Source organism: Lissotriton helveticus, chromosome 1_1, assembly GCF_964261635.1.
Source record: "Lissotriton helveticus chromosome 1_1, aLisHel1.1, whole genome shotgun sequence".
Classification (NCBI taxonomy): Eukaryota; Metazoa; Chordata; class Amphibia; order Caudata; family Salamandridae; genus Lissotriton; species Lissotriton helveticus.
Genome location: NC_136057.1, coordinates 1,227,237,354 through 1,227,256,572, shown reverse-complemented (window position 1 = coordinate 1,227,256,572; position 19,219 = coordinate 1,227,237,354). Strand labels below are relative to the sequence as shown.

At 41.2% G+C, this 19,219-nt stretch overlaps 1 long non-coding RNA gene across 2 annotated transcripts in view; it reads right to left on the bottom strand.

The window, feature by feature from the left end:
* Positions 1-19,219, bottom strand: part of LOC144772519 (uncharacterized) — a 153,813-nt gene that overhangs the window by 26,676 nt on the left and 107,918 nt on the right. The window contains exon 4 of one of the 2 annotated variants that reach the window (XR_013599790.1): positions 5,701-5,855. This is a non-coding gene — a long non-coding RNA (uncharacterized LOC144772519). The remainder of the gene's footprint in view (positions 1-5,700; positions 5,856-19,219) is intronic. The other variant, XR_013599791.1, reaches the window with a different exon arrangement.

The following is a 19,219-nucleotide window of genomic DNA, read 5'->3' as shown; positions in this document are numbered from 1 at the left end:
AATCTTGCATTTTGAATTCCTAACTGTTTCAGTATTGCTAAACACATTTTCCTTGAGTTAAGACTTTCTGCTCTATGCCAAAGATATCAGTGGTTGAGGCCGGATATATTTTTGGGAGATTGTAAGTTGGAATTGCTAAGATTTTGGATGTATTACTTTGGAACGCACCAATTGAGTCTACTTAAGTCTTCCAAATTAACTTGTTGCAAACAAACAATAGTGGCATGAAGAATGGAACAGATTAGCCATTTTGGACAAATTACTTTTTGAGCTCTGCAAGATATATATTCTAAATTCCATTCAAAGGTTTGCAAATACTTTTCCACAGTTTGGGTGCCTTGATTTGAGTGCACATGGGGCATAATAAAACACAATGGTTCAGCACACCACACAGTGTAGTGACAATAGTGATCAAATCAATGGTATGAAGGAATCAATTCACTAGGCCTTAGGGTTTTCTTTCTTGCTTTTATTCAAAAATCTTCATACAAAACGTAGCCAACGTAGCCAACGCATTTCGTCCGAAGGACTTCTTCAGGGCTACAACAAACAGATATACAAAATACACATATTATACAAAACTATATTACAATTAATAACCTAGTTTGTAATACATCATAAATGCAAAGGCATAATGTGCCTGCTGAAAGATCCTTAAACATGAATAGCCTACTGACAAAGTTTGCAATTTATCCTCTTATAAACAATGAAATAATGAGGACAACAGTCTATGAGAAGCAAGGAAATGATACCTTCAAAGAGTGTATCAGGCTTATAGTTTATCCTGAGTGGTTTAGTATTGTGGTTTGGAATGGAGATTTGAGATAAAGAAAGGGAAATTTAAACTAAAACTGCAAATTAGTCATAATTAGAAATAAGTCCAAGACCATGTCTTACCGAAAAATATTGGGAATGTGTCACCAATTTTTCGTTCCAAGACTTTTTGTTAGGGCAGAACTTCAAATATTTTTTGGCAATGATCGCCTGTTATGAGAAAAGATACAATGTATGTTTGTAATCTATGCAATTATTAGTGGGGCGCTAATAGATTAGCAAACGAATGTGTCACATACCTTATCCTAAAAGAAACTAGTCAAGTTCTTCTCAATGAGTATTCGTTAAGTAGGTAGGTCATCGGAATGGTGACATTATTCACATCCCATCCCTGTGATCTCTGTAATCACCCTGATGGAAAGTAAGGTAAGAGTCAATTTAGAGCCCACATGAAAAATATCCATATGTTACATGTATACAGTACCCAGCCTCCTATTGAGACAGAGAGTTAGTTAGAAATGGACCTAAATGTATAGAATCATATTAATATTAACAATGGTATTGAAATGCCCTGCTGTGTCTTTGGGCAAAAATAGTACAAAGAAAAATAAGACTCCATAAATTATATAAGGGCATACTAGTATCTACTAGTGCATAGAACCGTATATGAAAACAAAGATAGCTCCTATAGGTTATATGTAGGCATTTTGTTATCAACAGAAATTCATTTTAGTGATATTCTATATTTTTAAAACCAAGGACACCGACACAGTCTTGCCCTTTGAAAAGATTATAAGATCGAGGACCACAGTGTGTAAGCAGTCCTAGTGTGCTGACTATAACAGTCCAGGCAAGAAGTATTTCATGAGTCGAGAAAAAGCCCACCAGCCCTTATTATACCTAGGTATAAGGGTGATTACAGACATCACAGGGATGGGATGTGAATAATGGCACCATTCCGATGACCTACCTACTTAATGAATACTCATTGAGAAGAACTTGACTAGTTTCTTTTAGGATAAGGTATGTGACACATTTGTTTGCTAATCTATTAGCGCCCTACTAATAAGTGCATAGATTACAAACATACATTGTATCTTTTCTCATAACAGGCGATCATTGCCATAAAATATTTGAAGTTCTGCCTTAACAAAAAGTCTTGGAACGAAAAATTTGTGACACATTCCCAATATTTTTCGTAAGACATGGTCTTGGACTTATTTCTAATTATGACTAATTTGCAGTTTTTGTTTAAATTTCCCTTTCTTTATCTCAAATCTCCCTTCCAAACCACAATACTAAACCACTCAGGATAAACTATAAGCCTGATACACTCTTTGAAGGTATCATTTCCTTGCATCTCATAGACTTTTGTCCTCATTATTTCAATGTTTATAAGAGGATAAATTGCAAACTTTGTCAGTAGGCTATTCATGTTTAAGGATCTTTCAGCAGGCACATTATGCCTTTGTATTTATGATGTATTACAAACTAGGTTTTTAATTGTAATATAGTTTTGTATAATATGTGTATTTTGTATATATGTTTGTTGTAGCCCTGAAGAAGTCCTTCGGACGAAACGCGTTGGCTACGTTGGCTATGTTGGCTACGTTTTGTATGAAGATTTTTGAATAAAGCAAGAAAGAAAACCCTAAGGCCTACTGAATTGATTCCTTCATACCATTGATTTGATCACTATTGTCACTGTACACTGTGTGGTGTGCTGAACCATTGTGTTTTATTGTAAAAGCGCCTTTGGACATTGCCCTTGGAAGCCTAGGGGTATGTGGCTTCAGGTTTCTGGCACCCACAAAAATAACTAGACCACGAAATATTGGATGTAGTGCAGTCAATCTTTTTGCCCTATACCCCTGTTCTAGTACGGCACATGGGGCATAAGTTCTACTTCTGTGTTGTGTGTACTTGAGATTTGACATGATTATTGACTATTGGTTATGTCCTTACTATTTCAATCACAAAGCATTTATGTATGTTGTACACTGGTTAAAATATGTGACTCATGCTCTGTGCATAAATAGTGTGGTTAAATGCTTGGGGCAGTGTGCAAAGTACTTCTCTAGTACATAATAGTATATACAGTTGATGTTTCCTCACTGGCTATACCAATCCCAGGTAGAAGCCCTGTACAAATCACATGGCAAGGCCAAAGGATGTGCACCATTTCTGCAGCACCCAGGGCATGTCTGAACTTCATGCCTTGCATGCAGTGCAATAAGGGTACCAGCACGTCATCCCCTGTACTTACTGTTTACCGGGTATGAATATGTAATATGTGCTATGATTGCTGAGCACAGAACGTGCCTATAGGCCCTGAGCTGAGTGAACTGCACGTGTATGATGACGGCAAGACTTGCTTTGCATGTAGCAAATATGGTGCATGGACTTAATTATTGTTTCCTGAACAAAAGTAGTACTTAAAGGTGAACCCCTGTGATAATTCATGTAACTCCAGGCCATATGATGAACTGCATACACATGCAACAAAGTGCAATAACAGTATGTAATTTGGAAAAAATCATGAAATGTAACTTAATAGAAAATCTACTTTGGAATAGCAGGATGGGAAATTGAAAGGAATTGGAAGGTAGAGTAAAACGAGAAAAGTTCTGTTACAGAAGCTATTAGCATTTCGTCACTTGCAGAGGACACGTTGCACATTCCTGATCACAGGTGATAAGGTTGTATTGGTTCCAACTGGTTCTTATTCAATTCACGTTTGCAGTAGCAACTTTTCTGTGGTCCTGAAGAAGGCAGAGGATAGAGTTTTTCCTCAATTGCTGAAACATGTTGACCTGTTTATCCATCAAGACAGCTATTTGTTGAAAACTGTCTATTGCACTGCTTTTAGGTTTGAGTATAGAGAGATATTACTAAAGGTTTTTCTCCCTCACTGCTCAATTTTAATTCACTTTTTCTAATCATCCTGCACTGCACGTTTCATTCCCACACAAAATAATTACTCATATCTGCAGGTCTATTAAAAAAGCGTGTTATATTGAGTGCGAAATCAACAGCTCTTGATAAAAATATCCACAAACCCCCTTTCCTTTTGAAAGGGTTGCATCCCTTAGTGTCACTAGTGTGACACTAGGAGGAGACCCAGATGATGAAGCATGTCACCATTGGTGAGTGATGGGAATCCGTCCTTTTTAGAAGGACTTTAAAATAGATTTTCTTTTCTTTCATAGTTTGTTAGAGTTAGAGAGGTCAGTGATCACGTTGTTTCAATCAATCAATCAAAAGTATTTGTAAAGCGCGCTACTCACCCGCTAGGGTCTCAAGGCGCTGGGGGGGGGCTGCTACTGCTCGAAAAGCCAGGTCTTGAGTCACTTCCTGAAGGAGAGATGGTCCTGGGTGAGTCGTAGGTGGGTGGGGAGGGTGTTCCAGGTCTTGGCCGCCAGGTAGTTGAAGGATCTTCCTCCGGTGGTGGTTCTGCGGATCCGTGGGACTGTGGCGCGGTCGAGGCTGGCGGAGCGGAGCTGGCAGGTTGGCGTGTAGAACGTGAGGCGGTTGTTGAGGTATTCGGGGCCCAAGTCGTGGAGAGCCTTGTGTGCGTGGGTGAGGAGTCTGAACGTGATCCTCTTGCTGACGGGGAGCCAGTGCATGTCCCTCAGGTGGACGGAGATGTGGCTGTGTTGGGGGATGTCCAAGACGAGTCGTGCTGAGGCGTTCTGGATGCGCTGGAGTCTTTTCTGTAGTTTGGCGGTGGTTTCCGTAGTCCAGACGGCTGGTGACGAGGGCCTGGGTGACCGTTTTCCTGGTTCCAGTGGGGATCCAGCGGAAGATCCTACGGAGCATGCGGAGAGTGTTGAAGCAGGAGGAGGTAACGGCGTTAACTTGCCTGGCCATTATGAAGGAGGAGTCAAGGATGAAGCCCAGGTTGCGTGCGTGGTCCGTCGGCTTGGGTGGGGGGCCCAGAGCAGGGGGCAACCAGGAGTCGTCCCAGGCGGAGATGGATGGGCCGAGGATGAGGACTTCCGTCTTGTCTGAGTTCAGTTTCAGGTGGCTGAGCTTCATCCAGTCTGCGATGTCTTTCATTCTGTCCTGGAAGCTGGCTCTGGCGGAGGTGGGGTCATTGGTGAGGGAGAGGATCAGTTGGGTATCGTCGGCGTAGGAGATGATGTTGAGGTTGTGCTTGCGTGCGATGGCTGCGAGGGGGCTCATGTAGACGTTGAAGAGGGTGGGGCTGAGCGAGGAGCCTTGAGGTACGCCGCAGATGATCTTGGTGGCTTCTGCGGGGAAGGTCGGGAGACGGACTCTTTGGGTTCTGTCGGAGAGGAAGGAGGTGATCCATTCCAGGGCCTTTCCTTGGATCCCGGCGTGGCGGAGGCGGGTTGTCAAGGTGCGGTGGCAGACCTTAAGGTGCGGTCTCTTTTGGTTCTATTTGATTGTTCAGACCCGTGGGTAGAAGTGTTTTGTATATTTCAAGAGTACACATTCCAAAATCTCTTTAAAACATATGACTTTTAACCAAATCTTTCCAGAAATCTGCAATGAATGCACCATTTCCTGATCTTTAGGTTTTTTTCCTTCTTGGAGGCATTTTTCCTGTCAGACTCAACCTGAGCGGACACTCATGCTCACTATGGTCGCCTGATGCTATTTTGTCAATGAATTTACTCTGCACTAGCCACATAGTTTACATAGTTGTTGGTTGTGGGTTTGGAACCATTCCTGATCTTACCAATAAATTAAGCTAACAGTTTTCCCTGAATATCAAACACAGATTACAATGGTACGGAAATATAGAGGACAAAATATCGAAACTGAAATATTGAAAAATAGATATACATTTTCTATGCCTAACACAACATATAATTTCCTTGACGATCTATAGAGGTTCAAGTTGCATGTAAGTGGAGTTAGAAATAGTAAATCTATACCTCCTCCTCCAAATACACTTACCTTTCGATATTTTGGTCCTCCATATTTTGTCCACAATCTTCATGTGTCACGATATTTCTTTGTTTGATATTCAGAAGAACAATCACAGTTTTGACAACAACATTCTATGTGCAGCAAAAGCAGCACCTCCTATAGGATGTAGTGAGTGACGCCTGCTGAAAGAAACAATACAAATATCCAATATTCTACTGTTTTGAGATGTAGGTATATGCCTAATTTGAAGAACTCAAAACGTACAAGGGCCTACATTTCTTCTCACACATAGCATCTGCTCTAGCCAATGTCATTGCGTATGGCATAGAAATAGTTTTATCCTCCTCCAGTACCATTAGAAAACAGGAATCATTTATTCGAAGCGAATTCCAGCAACTACTATATTTATTAATAGAAAATAATATTCAAACCAAACAAATGAGCGGAAGTTCAGCTGTACATCGCATTAAAACGCTAACATTTCACATTTGTTCTCTTGTGTTTTTTGTTTCTAATGAATATTTAAAACACATACTGACTGCCAAAATGGCTCTTTTATCACAGCCAGCAAGCATAATTATAAGTGCTTTCCATGCAGTGATTATATCATTGTTGAAAAACAACAGCCTCAGCAATCTCCTTTGCAAAGTTAAATAGTGTGGTAATAATAAAAAGTTAGTCAAGGTTAGGCCTCCTCAGTTGCCATGTCAAACATCTAGGTAGAAGTTCGAACATGTAAAAAGAACAGTGTACGATTTGACAACATAATCATGCAGTTTCTATATATAAACGTCGGATTTGGCTTAAAACAACTTTTCAGAAATTATTTTGATACTTTTGCAAGTCGAAATTGAAAACAGTGACAGTAACTCAAAGTGATTTTATTGCATTCAAGTAATCCACTTACTGTACACAATACCCATACCACCAAGCAGAAAAAAACTGCGAATGGATGTCACAACTGTTTAAAATGGCGTAACCGGATCAACGGCTACAATGCTTTTTACAAGTTAAGCACTACCAAAAGGTATGTTATGTTATGTAATTCAATACGGAGGAAGAACTCTTTCAGGTCACGACAAGAGAATCTTGCTTGGATCCTCTGTTTAAAGGCAGTAAACATTGTCATGGTTGTGTTTCAATTCTTCAAATCCATCCTCATCCCCTTCAATGTGATGAGGATGGATTTGAATTGTGACAGTTTATTCCTTGGTTTCTTTTGGGAATGTGTAAGCAAAGTTTGTTTCTGCTCTAGTACGTGCTCTTATTAGTGGTTATTTTTGTGGAGAGACTTTTTAGCTTTTTTTTATGTTCTCTTCTTTTCGTAACCGTGGCTTGATCCTTCCTTGCCTCTTGACCCTCATATCCTTCTCCTTCTCTTTAGCATTATTTCTTAGCCTTAAATCTTTCTTTACTCTTTGTTACGGTGAGGCAACAGGGTAGTGTCTAGGGATCGTCACCCTTTTCAGATCGCGAGGTGTAGCAGAAGTACTGTAAGGACCGATCTTCAGCCACCACATAGAAACCAGATGACAAGCACAGTGAAGTTAACACTGCATTAGAGACCCCAGAAGCATGCTCCAGGACCCCCATTTTCTCGAGACCCCCTCTACTTCAACAACATTTGATTTAACAAAATTCGAATCTCACTTGGAAACATTCCTACCATCTTCATTAACAATGAAGCAGATTGTGTGGCCATACCAAGTGAATGACCAGATGCCATGTTTCTGTTTCCTAGAAATACACTTTTTGAATAGATAGAAAGTGGTGCTACTTATGGAACCTTGTCAAAACAGAAGATGCATTCAGAGGTTCGTACATTAAGGTTTGGTCCCAGATCTTGAACTAACTTCTGACAAGCATGCCCACAAGGTAAGTCAAGTAATTCAAATCTGCTTTCTCCCTCATCAGTTCACACAGCTTGCAGACAGCCAGTGTGTTGATGTTATCTCCTGGGAGGGTATCCTAGCTCCTGGGAGGGTATCCTAGCTCTGAGCAGGTGTGAGTCTAGCCACACCTAGGGCCTAGTAGGACTACTTGAGGCATCATGTTTTCAGCTACTTGCCGAATTGTAGAAGGGAGGAGGAGGCTCTAATGTGGAGTGGCAGGTTTTTCCATGCTTTAAGAGAGAAGTAGGAGAAGGCTAGGTGACTGGATCTGGTTTTTGTAAGCATTGAATTTGTGCAAGTAGGAGTCTGGTTGAGCAGAGGTGTGTGGAAGATTTGTGAAAGCATATGCGATCATTGAGGTATGATGGGTCAATGTTATCTAGTTTCTTGAAAGCGTGGGTGAGTTTAAATTGTGCTAATTTTTTAATGGAGAGCCAGTAAAGCTCCTTCAGGTGTGCTGTGATGTTAGTGCAACCTGGGAGATTGACAGTGATTCTGGCCGCCTAGTTCCGGATGTTCTGTAGCCTATATGGTGAATTTTTGCACATTCCTGACATATGAGGTGGCACTGTAAACCGGCTTGCTTGTGACCAGGGCATGCATGACTATTTCCCATGTGTTGATTCGGAGCTATTTGAAAAACGTCTTCAGCATCTTCAGTGGGGAAACATATTTTGCAACGACATCTAAACCACGAATGCCTTTACAACAAACGTTTTACATCAAATGATTTTTTACTATGACTGTTTGAGCAAAGGCATTTTTACCATGAGTGTGTCTTTAACACGGATGCCCATACTATGAATTACATAGTAATGGCATGAATGGTAAAGGCATATGAGTGGTAAATAATGTAAATGTATATGTAACTACTTTGCAGGTAAACATCAAGTGTATATATATATATAGCCAAGGCACAGTCAACACCCGTCTTATCATAACTTACAACACTGAGGAGCGTGCAATCAGATCCATTATCAACAAACACTGGAGGATCATTAAATCTGATCCAACCCTAGGGCCCCTGGTAGCACAACACCCTGACATTACCTATTGGCAGGCATTCTCAATGCACGATGCTTTGGTCAGAAGCAGTCCTGAGATCATCACCAAATCCAACTGGCTATCTGACATTAAAGGATTTTTCAATTGCAGTAGCTGTAGAGAATGCAAATTTGGAACTAACCTCAGCCAAATTGCTGCCACCTTTTGTAAAGAACCACTAACCATAAAATGCAGACTCACCTGCAGAACAGAGTATGCAGTGTATGTACTTGAATGTAAATGTGGTCTAAGATACGTGGATAGCAACAAACTACAGGTCAATCTTCGCATCCTCCAACACCTGAGGGCAATTGTCAACAGTGACCCTACTTACCCTGTAGCAAGGCATTTTAAGGATGTCCACAACAGCAATCTAGAACACTTCAAATACTTTGTTGTAGACTGTGTAACCTCTCCTAGGCTCTGAGGTAACTGTGAGAAGCAACTCCGACAGTTAGAAACACAATACATCCTTGAACTCAACACCAAAGCGCCTACGGTGAAGAAATATAAACCACCTAAGGGGTTCACTGATACACCTGGTCCTTTTAAACCAACAAAGAAGAGATTGGCACAGAAGCTGTAATATAAAAATAAAATTTGTATTAAGTTCAGATGAGGGAGACTGCGTCATATGGTACCCTCAGGCCACTGTAGGGGGCATTCTAAGGAGTACAGAGAACAGGGTCCTTGTATATGCATAGGTAACATTAGTCAGCATAAAACCAAGGGGAGGTCCTGGCACATGTAAGCATGCGTACTGACTAATATGGGTATACAAAATTTGCTTGCTCAACAAAGTGGGAGGAGAGACATTTCTCCTTACATCAGCAAAAATAGCCTGACAGTTCTATACTAGGTGCAGGTTCATTCTAATAGCTAGGCCTTTCTGAGCATGTGCAAGGCTCTGGAAGAGGGATAAAGCACATGTCAAGAACATGGCTAATTAAGAAGCTGCCTAGTAAAAAATGGCTTTCAGCTCATGCTAACAGCTATCCCTGCAATCTTTAACAGCGGGCCTCAACATTAGTGAGGACCTTCGTAACTTTCTATAGAAGCGCATAAGTGTTGTTTGTTCCAGCAGTAAGTCTCAGCACCACAGACTACCTATTTCTAGCCCGGCAATCGGTCCAACCCACAACAACTCTGAGTTTGCCTGCTTGACATGTTTTGATGGTTGCCTTTGGTGTACTCTGTGTTCCATGTACTGTGGCCTACATTGCTGATTCACTACAATATGTGTTCTGTCACTACCATAACCACTTTGCCTCTATATCAAGTCGCTCTTGGCAGTTTGGATGTGTTGCGTGTTAGGACACATGAACTTCGATTTTGTCCATTTAACCCATGCACCTTTGTTCTATTTTATCTTGCTACCATCTCTAATTATGATATCTTTTATTGTGATTGATACCTGTGACTCAAGTGTTCTAGACTGGAACCGTTTTACAGGCATTTCATTGTTGCATCTACAAATTTGTCTTATTCTGTTTAGCAATGAAATTAGGAAATCTTGGTTGTTTCTAACCCACTATCACACATTGCACACTTGAGCACTTCATTAGGAGTTGCACTTCACACTTCCTATATATTCCTTCAGTACTTTTTTATATCACACCTATACGGCACTCCAGTACTTTCCCTGTTCCCATTCCCCAACCTTTAATGTTATAACATTGACAATGTAGTGTTTTCACTTGCACTATTACTCTTGCTGGGCAGCCACCACTTGGGCTCAATTCTAGCTTTCATACCGACACGTCATTATGCATTTCTGCCATTTAGTTTTCAACACTGACTGTGAGATGCATTGTGATTTCATCATGCTGTAAAGTTCTCCATAATCGCTATGAGTGCATCATTCTGAACCAAGCTATAGGCACTCATCACAGTGGACCTTTAGACATTAGTAACGGGAGACACTCGTCCCCGTGTCTCAACATTAGCACAATCTAGTCTTTCTACCCTGGTGATTACCGAGCTCCACAGACATTTGGTGGTTACCATTTTTAATCTCAGATGGTTTGTTTATTTGAATTCATTCATCGTAAATCCAAAGACTCATAGAAGATTTTTCTTAATGCTTAGAATCACCATTATGCGTTGTCTTGCATGGCTAGTCAGTCTGTCATCTATGTCATCTGTGTGCCAGCAGTGCGGCAGTAACCAAGTCATTTGCATATGACTTACCGCAAACAAAGTACAGCCCACAAGGGCCATGTCGACAAGGTGGCGTAAAACTTGTATCTTCTGCATACCATGTGTAAACATAGTAAAAGCGCTACTGTGCCTATATATTCTGTTACTCACCTGCAGCGTTCCTTGTGATCAAGGCCTCAGTCAGGCGGCCGAAACACGTCATTTGGACATGATGTTGAAATAAAGAATTCTATTTTGCATCTTTACTGGAGTTATTTGTATATTATATATATATATATATATATATATATATATATCTATATATATATATATTACCTACTGGCGGTCGCCAGTAGGTATATATAGTTAGGATTTTTCTCTATGGGATTTTTGAAAATTCTATGTCTAATAACTTTGGCGTTTGTGGACGGAATTGGCTGAAATTTTCAGGAAAATGGCACATTTTGTTTCTGAGCAGCCCCTGAAAATTGGGGGGGGTTTCGTCCAGGGGGGGTCGAGAAAAAAGGGGGGTCCCAAAACGTGTTTTTAACATTGAGTTTTCCATAGGGCGGTTGGCCTCACTTTTAGCCCGAACGGCTGAATGGATTTGCACGAAACTTGGCAAAATTGTAGGGACTGGTAGCCCGATGTGCCTTTTGTAGGTCTCAATATATGTGCTCCAGTGGATTTTGAGAAATTAACGTTTAAAAAAAGATATATATCTGTAACAGCGGACCGGGCAGCGTCCCAGGACGCGTACTTTTCGCGCAACGGAGCTTTGTGAAGCGAAGCTGATTGGTTCTCCGGCGTCTGTCAACATTCCAAACAGTCCGTAGCGGCCGCCATCTTGTCTCTCGGTAGGATCGAGAGACAAGAGGAGGCGAAAGCGAAGGGGCAAATGACCATAAGGGGGAATAGTAGATCCTCGCTGACCCCCTAGGTTTGATGTGGAGGTTTTAAAAGGGCCCCGTGGGGCAAAAAAAAATAATAATAATAATAATCGAACGGCTGAATGGATTTGCACGAAACTTGGTAAAATATTAGGGACTGGTAGCCCGATGTGCCTTTGCTAGGTCTCAATATATGTGCTCCAGTGGATTTTGAGAAATTAACGTTCAAAAAAAGATATATATCTGTAACAGCGCTCCGCTTCGCGTACTTTTCGCGTTACGGAGCTTTGCGAAGCTGATTGGTTCTCCGGCGTCTGTCAACATTCCAAACAGTCCGTAGCGGCCGCCATCTTGTCTCTCGGTAGGATTGAGAGACAAGAGGAGGCCAAAGCGAAGGGGGAAATGACCATAAGGGGGCATAGTAGATCCTTCCTGACCTCTTAGGTTTGATGTACCATTTTGCCAAGTTTGGTGTAATTCCGTTCAGCCATTCAGGCTGTAGACGTATGTAAATGTCCTATGGAAAATTGCATGGGGAAAACACATTTGAAAGTGTTGAAATTTAGAACCAATTAAAATGTTACTTTGGTTTTGTATTTGTGTGTGATGAAAGTTAATTGGTTATGTATATATGTCAAATGAGAGGAAACCACAGCCATTTTGTGATACTACTGTCTGAGGTACATTTGTGAGGAATTTTTGGTGGTGAATTTCTGGTGTTTGATTTACACAGTACTAACACTTCTGCTACTTTTAAAAAGGTGAGTTGTTAATTTGTAATGGGAACTATGTTGTACACTTGAAGATAATTTGAAAAATGTTTTCTGTTATTTATTTGCAGTCCTTCTGTTATACTAAATACTTGATAAAGTTAGTTTTATATTATGTATTACTAAAAACGATAAATGAAAGTGATTATTTTTTTCTGCAATTTACAGCAAGCAATTTCAAAATAAAATGGCTCACAATGAAGAGACCGTGGCAATTTCTTTTGAATTGTCCAACACATTGATTGAAATTGAGAGCACCAATAATGAAATATTGTCACAAGGAGGACATGACTTGTATGATTCCATTAGATTGATTGAAATGGACAGCACCAAGAATGAAATATTGTCACAAGGAGATGACTTGAATGATTCCACTACATTGATTGAAATTGAGAGCACCAATAATGAAATATTGTCACAAGGAGGAGATGGCTTGTATGATTCCATTAGATTGATTGAAATGGACAGCACCAATAATGAAATATTGTCACAAGGAGGAGATGACTTGAATGATTCCACTACATTGATTGAAATTGAGAGCACCAATAATGAAATATTGTCACGAGGAGATGACTTGAATGATTCCACTACATTGATTGAAATTGACAGCACCAATAATGAAATATTGTCACAAGGAGGAGATGACTTGAATGATTTTTTTGATCAATCTCTTGATGGCGAATTTATCGAGTGTTTGGAGACCATAGAGTTACAAGAATCATCATTGGAGACTTTTAATGAGGACATTGCTGATGAGGACATGTTACTAGTTCTTTCAAATTTAGAAAATTCTGAAGAATAAATTTATATTTAGAAATCAAAAATTGTTTGAGACATTATTCATTTTTATTTTTAATTTATGAGGTTGTAGCGAAGTGATTGTAGTATAAAATGAGACTTATAGTATAGAGTGCAACATTTTTATGTTACATGGTAAGTTTACTCATATTTACTTCCCTTCTGCCACTATATTATCTCCAATGTGTATTTGACATGTCTTCTTCATCTCCGGCCTCCTTTCTCTCACTGTGTGTCTCCGATGCATCTTATCGCTGGTATTTTGTGTAATTACAGAAGAGAGTAAAATAAAATAGTTCGGAACGTGAAAAGGGGGCAAAGTAGAGTACTCCTCACCCCCTAGGCCTTTTTAGGCGGTCCCAAAAGGATCAGTTTCTGCTTTCCTGAGAGATTATGGTATGAGTTCCATATACCACAATAACTTGCATTACAACATGCAAGATATCTATCTCCTATTACCAACTTTTGGAGATATTCGCGCTAAGCGCGAATATCTCCAAAAAGTAACACCTGCCCTGAGCAGTTCTTAGCCATGTTATCCAATGCGAGGTGGATAACATGGCTAAGAGCATTAGCTCGGTAATGCATGAATATCGCTGAGTTTTTAGCGATATTCATGCATTGCGGCCGTTTATTATCGCATTTGTGATAAACCTTGATAATAGCAAGGTTTATCTTCGATAATTTCTGACGATGCTTAGCGGTAAAAAATTCGTTGGTAAGCATCGTTAGCGATAAATATCGCTTAACTTTGGTAATATGCCCCAACGTCTGTTAACGTTCGATTCGAAGGAAATGAGGAAGTGTTGAAAAACATTGTCTGCGCCATCTTGCCTTTTTTGAAATGCCACACTTTTGTCGTGCACGGCAGCCATTTTAGATGTCTTGACCAGACCCACTCTCTGCACGCTGTCGATTCGTAGCATGGCTCCTCACCCTCGCAAGCATCTTCCCCAGGCACTGGTCACCCCCGCTCTCTGTCTTATGCATGGGCAATAAACCTCCCCCCATCTGCGCTGCTCTTCCCTGAGAATCACACTGTGCCCGCCCGACACCTCCCTTTCGCCCTATTCACTACCGCACCCTCTGACACTCCTCTTCCTCTGTGTCCGATTGTCCAGGCTATCAGCTAGCCCTGCAGATGTAGTTTATGGCCCCAGCTGTAAAGAATCACCCCTCTTCAAAGGAGTTATAGTAGATCAAGGCCCACACCCGATGAGATCCGTCACACCACACGTGTTCCTACTATCTGAAAACTATCCTGTATTGTGATTGGGGAGGGGACCGAGCCTGAAGCGGAAGATTCCAGGAATGACTCTTTGTACATCAAAGTTTTTACAATTATGTGTCACATAAAAAATATATAGCACTCCAACAAAGTAGTAGGAATATAAAACTTTAATAACATATAAATATATACAACAAAACAAAAACAGTAAAAACATTTAAACAACGAAGAGACCGTGGCAATTTCTTTTGAATTATCCAATAGATTTATTGAAATTGACAGCACCAATAATGAAATATTCTTGTCAGTAGCGGTCTGTTGTGCGAATAGTTCCAAGGCAGCAGAACGCGCTGAAATCTAGATGGCACGAAAGTGATGTCTAGCAAGTTGCCGCCCAGCAAATAACGGCGTGGGGCGCCGCGGGGGTGAGTGAGTCCAGTAGGCACCACAGCTATTCTTACCGGCATTGCAGAATTACTGCTGGGGACAATGCCTGTGCTGGAGCAGGGTCACAGCAGAAACAAAAAGGATTCTGTTGAAGATGTTGTTGGTTTTCAATTTGAAAACAGTTCTGGTGTCAACTGCTATGCTAATGTAGTGGTTAATGTTTTGTTTTCTCTAGAAAATGTAAAAGAGGGGGAGGCAGTCCAAAGTTCCGTTAAAAGGGCAAAGGAAAGGATCGGTGGTTTGAACTATCAGTCAAAAAGGGGAGGGGGTGCAACAATTTTTCCTACCGGGTCACCCTGTGCTTTCACCGGAAGTGAGGTCTGCAGGATTCTAGTAATTCAAAGTGAGGCTGGCGCCGACGTCCCACGGATACAGTTTCGTCACTCCACGGGTGATCATGGCAGTCATTCCCCATCGGGGGTCGGAGACTCCCGCGGCTCCTCTAGAATCTTCAAGGTCGTGGAGGACTACGGTGGTGGAGTCAACCAGTGACCGGGCCATTTCTTTATGCTGGGCCCGCTCTTGCCAGGTCGACCGCCATTTTGAGAGTTCGGTAGCTACTGGCGATCGCGGGGTCAAATGAGCGGACGGGCTCCACCCTGCCGGGCGAGACGTTGCAGCATGGCCACAGTGGAAGAACTCTTTTCCGGGCGCCTGGAGCGCTGAGGGTGCAGCTGGGAAGCCTCCACTGGGGAGGCGGGAGAGGCCTGTTCGCACCGTCTCTCCCTCCCAGTGCACCCCACGGCGTCTCGCTTGAGATTTGTTATGGCCGGACCAGGCGATGAGGACGAGGGGGGGGGGTCGGAGGCATGTGCAAGACATCCCCCCCCAGGGTTGTTGCAGCAATTATACAAGAAAGAAGAAGTGTCCCGTCCGTCTTCGGGCCGGGTTTCCGGTAGATGTCGGCCGGACGCCCCTGGCTCTGGCCCCATGAACGGGTTTCTTGGTTTATCGGCTGCAGCCGGATTCCGTCGGCCTCGGCCCCCCGACCGTTGGTGGCCGGACCGGAAGAGCATGTGGCGGGACTACCTGCAACTCTCAAGGGCCACCGCGGCCGGACTGGGAGAGAGAGGGGAGGGTCGAGGAGACATTCCCCCCCCCTGCAACTGTTCAGCGTTGTAAAGGCAATCCCCTGGCCGGGTCCCGTTGGTCTCGGCCTCTCCTCCGGCTACACCCTACGTTAGGATCTCCTGGCCGAGGCGTGGCAGCAGGACCTGCCTTATATGGGCTGCTCCCGGCTGGGCGTAGCCGGAACCCTGCCCCACCTTGGAAGTTTCCAGAGTGGGGGCGGATGTTCTACTGACTTGCATTTTCCCTAGTCTATCGATTTTTTTGGCGTGGCAGGCGGTGGGACAGCGAGGGGTGATTTGGTTTCTCTTACTGTTTTTCTGGTCTCTCACCACTGGCATATTTTAACGTTTTCTTGTTTCTAGGACATTAATAGGTTTTATCATTACGTTATGTTATCGTTTCTTTGTTCGTTGTTTAATAAAAGTTCATGTTCATCAGTGGCCTACTGATTTTCGTTTTCCTATTCTTTTCTTTCCAGGTTGTTTCATGCTAAAGTTTCTGTTAACAGGATACAGTGATCACTTCGTTATTATTGCATATGTCCTTTTCACTAGGGGTGCTCTCTGGTCGGGCCAGATGACGTATGTCTAGTAAATGGTCCGGGTGAAACAGGTGCATCAATCAGTGGGGAGTAGATAGGCATGACAGATTACAACGGGGGAGAAAGGTCCGCATTACGTACCCTTTCACTACTTGCAAAGATTTTCCTACGTTTATTTGCAAACAGGGAATACCTCCAAAAAGAACTAATTCCCAAACAGTCAATGTTCGGACAATCAATCAATCAATGAGGAATGAAATAGGTACGACGTGTTAAAGGCTTGCGTTACCTACCCTTCACTATCTGCAAAGGGAGAGAGAATATTCCTATTCTTCCTCGTTTGCAGGCAGAGAAGATCCTTAAGAGAACCAACTTCGAACAATTCAATGCTCGATTCAAACAATCAACAAGGGGTACTGTGAACACAAATGAACGCCGCTTATGTACATACGCATTGCTATTTTCAACAGGTTGTTCCTAATGTTTCTATTTTAGCGAGGTCAAAAAGAGATCCCATTAGTGGCCTACTGATTTTGCTCGATTCCTTTTGTTTTTTTACACGGTTTTTCGCTATCTGCAAAGACTAAACAGAGTATTTTGACTCTGTGCTTGTTTGTAAATAGAGAATGAACCAAAGAGAACAATCAATCAAATGGAGAGAGAAGCAGGCACGACGGATTACAAAGGGGGCAAAGGGCTGCGTTAACTACCCTTCACTATCTGCAAAGAGAGAGTACTCCTAATAGAAATGAGGGGTGGGGGGCAGCATTCAAAGCAGATCAGTGTGCATAAACACGAAAATGTTTTTACTTACCACGTACTTGACATTCGACAGCTTATGATATTTGCTATTAAAAAACCATTGAAATTCACTGAAAAAACCATAGGTTATAGACCATATATAGTTAGGAATTAGCATTTACAAAACCTTGAAAATTCACTGAAAAAACCATAGGTTATAGACCATATATAGTTAGGAATTAGCATTTAAAAAACCTTATTTTACTCACACAAAACCATTGAAATTCCATATATAGTTAGTTGCACTAACTATATATCGCGCACCCGCAATCCACTGCTGATGATGTCACATATTACATCATTCATGACATGGTCAGTGACATCACTGATGACATCACTGATGACATCTCAAATGACATCACTGATGACATCACTGATGACATCTCATTTGACATCAATGACCACATCACTGATGATATCATTCATGTGACAATACAATGCATCTCCTCACATTTTAATATAACCTCTGTTTCACCCAGTGTTAAAAAGAGTATAATTTTTGAAACCATTGACACACCAATACTAGTTACTACATACGCACTCACTGATTGCTACGTCTACACACACCTTCACTCATTCACCCATATAATCATTCATACATACAATCACTCATCTTTCCAACACTATCATATGCACTCATACACCTATACAGACACTCACAGTCTGCCACTCATCCATGGAGTTACTTACACACCTAGTCAGTCCTGTAAAGAATCAATGAGACTTCCATTTTCTTGTCTATACAGTTAAACATAGAGCACCTTACATTTTCAAACATGTACTAACACATACTTACTTTCTTATACAATCATTGATACAAGTACAGATTGATCTGCACAGAGTCACACACCTCCCAGCTAGCCACACACACACTCAGTCTCCCATACAAATACTTGGGCAATCAATCAATAACCCATATAGTTACTCATATAGCTACTGATCAACACATGCAGCAGTTTACAGAACAACAGACATAATGATGCACAAATTAAGACAGTTTAGTCACTAACCCATGCACTCAGTGAGACACATTTAATCACTCACTCATACATTCAGTCATGCACCTACTAAATCCTTCGTCCAGACACTTATACATCCACTCATTCTTCAATATGTAAGACATATTTTAACTTTACAGAATTATACAGTCACTGGATGTAGTCATCAGTGATGTCATTTGAGATGTCATCAGTGATGTCATCAGTGATGTCATTTGAGATGTCATCAGTGATGTCATCAGTGATGTCACTGACCATGTCATGAATGATGTAATATGTGACATCATCAGCAGTGGATTGCGGGTGCGCGATATATAGTTAGTGCAACTAACTATATATGGAATTTCAATGGTTTTGTGTGAGTAAAATAAGGTTTTTTAAATGCTAATTCCTAACTATATATGGTCTATAACCTATGGTTTTTTCAGTGAATATATATATATATATATATATATATATATATTCACTGAAAAAACCATAGGTTATAGACCATATATAGTTAGGAATTAGCATTTACAAAACCTTGAAAATTCACTGAAAAAACCATAGGTTATACACCATATATAGTTAGGAATTAGCATTTAAAAAACCTTATTTTACTCACACAAAACCATTGAAATTCCATATATAGTTAGTTGCACTAACTATATATCGCGCACCCGCAATCCACTGCTGATCATGTCACATATTACATCATTCATGACATGGTCAGTGACATCACTGATGACATCACTGATGACATCTCAAATGACATCACTGATGACATCTCAAATGACATCACTGATGACATCACTGATGACATCTCAAATGACATCACTGATGAGATCACTGATGACATCATCCAGTGACTGTGTGTTTCTGTAAAGTTTAAATATGTTTTACATATTGAAGAATGAGTAGATGTATAAGTGTCTGGACGAAGGATTT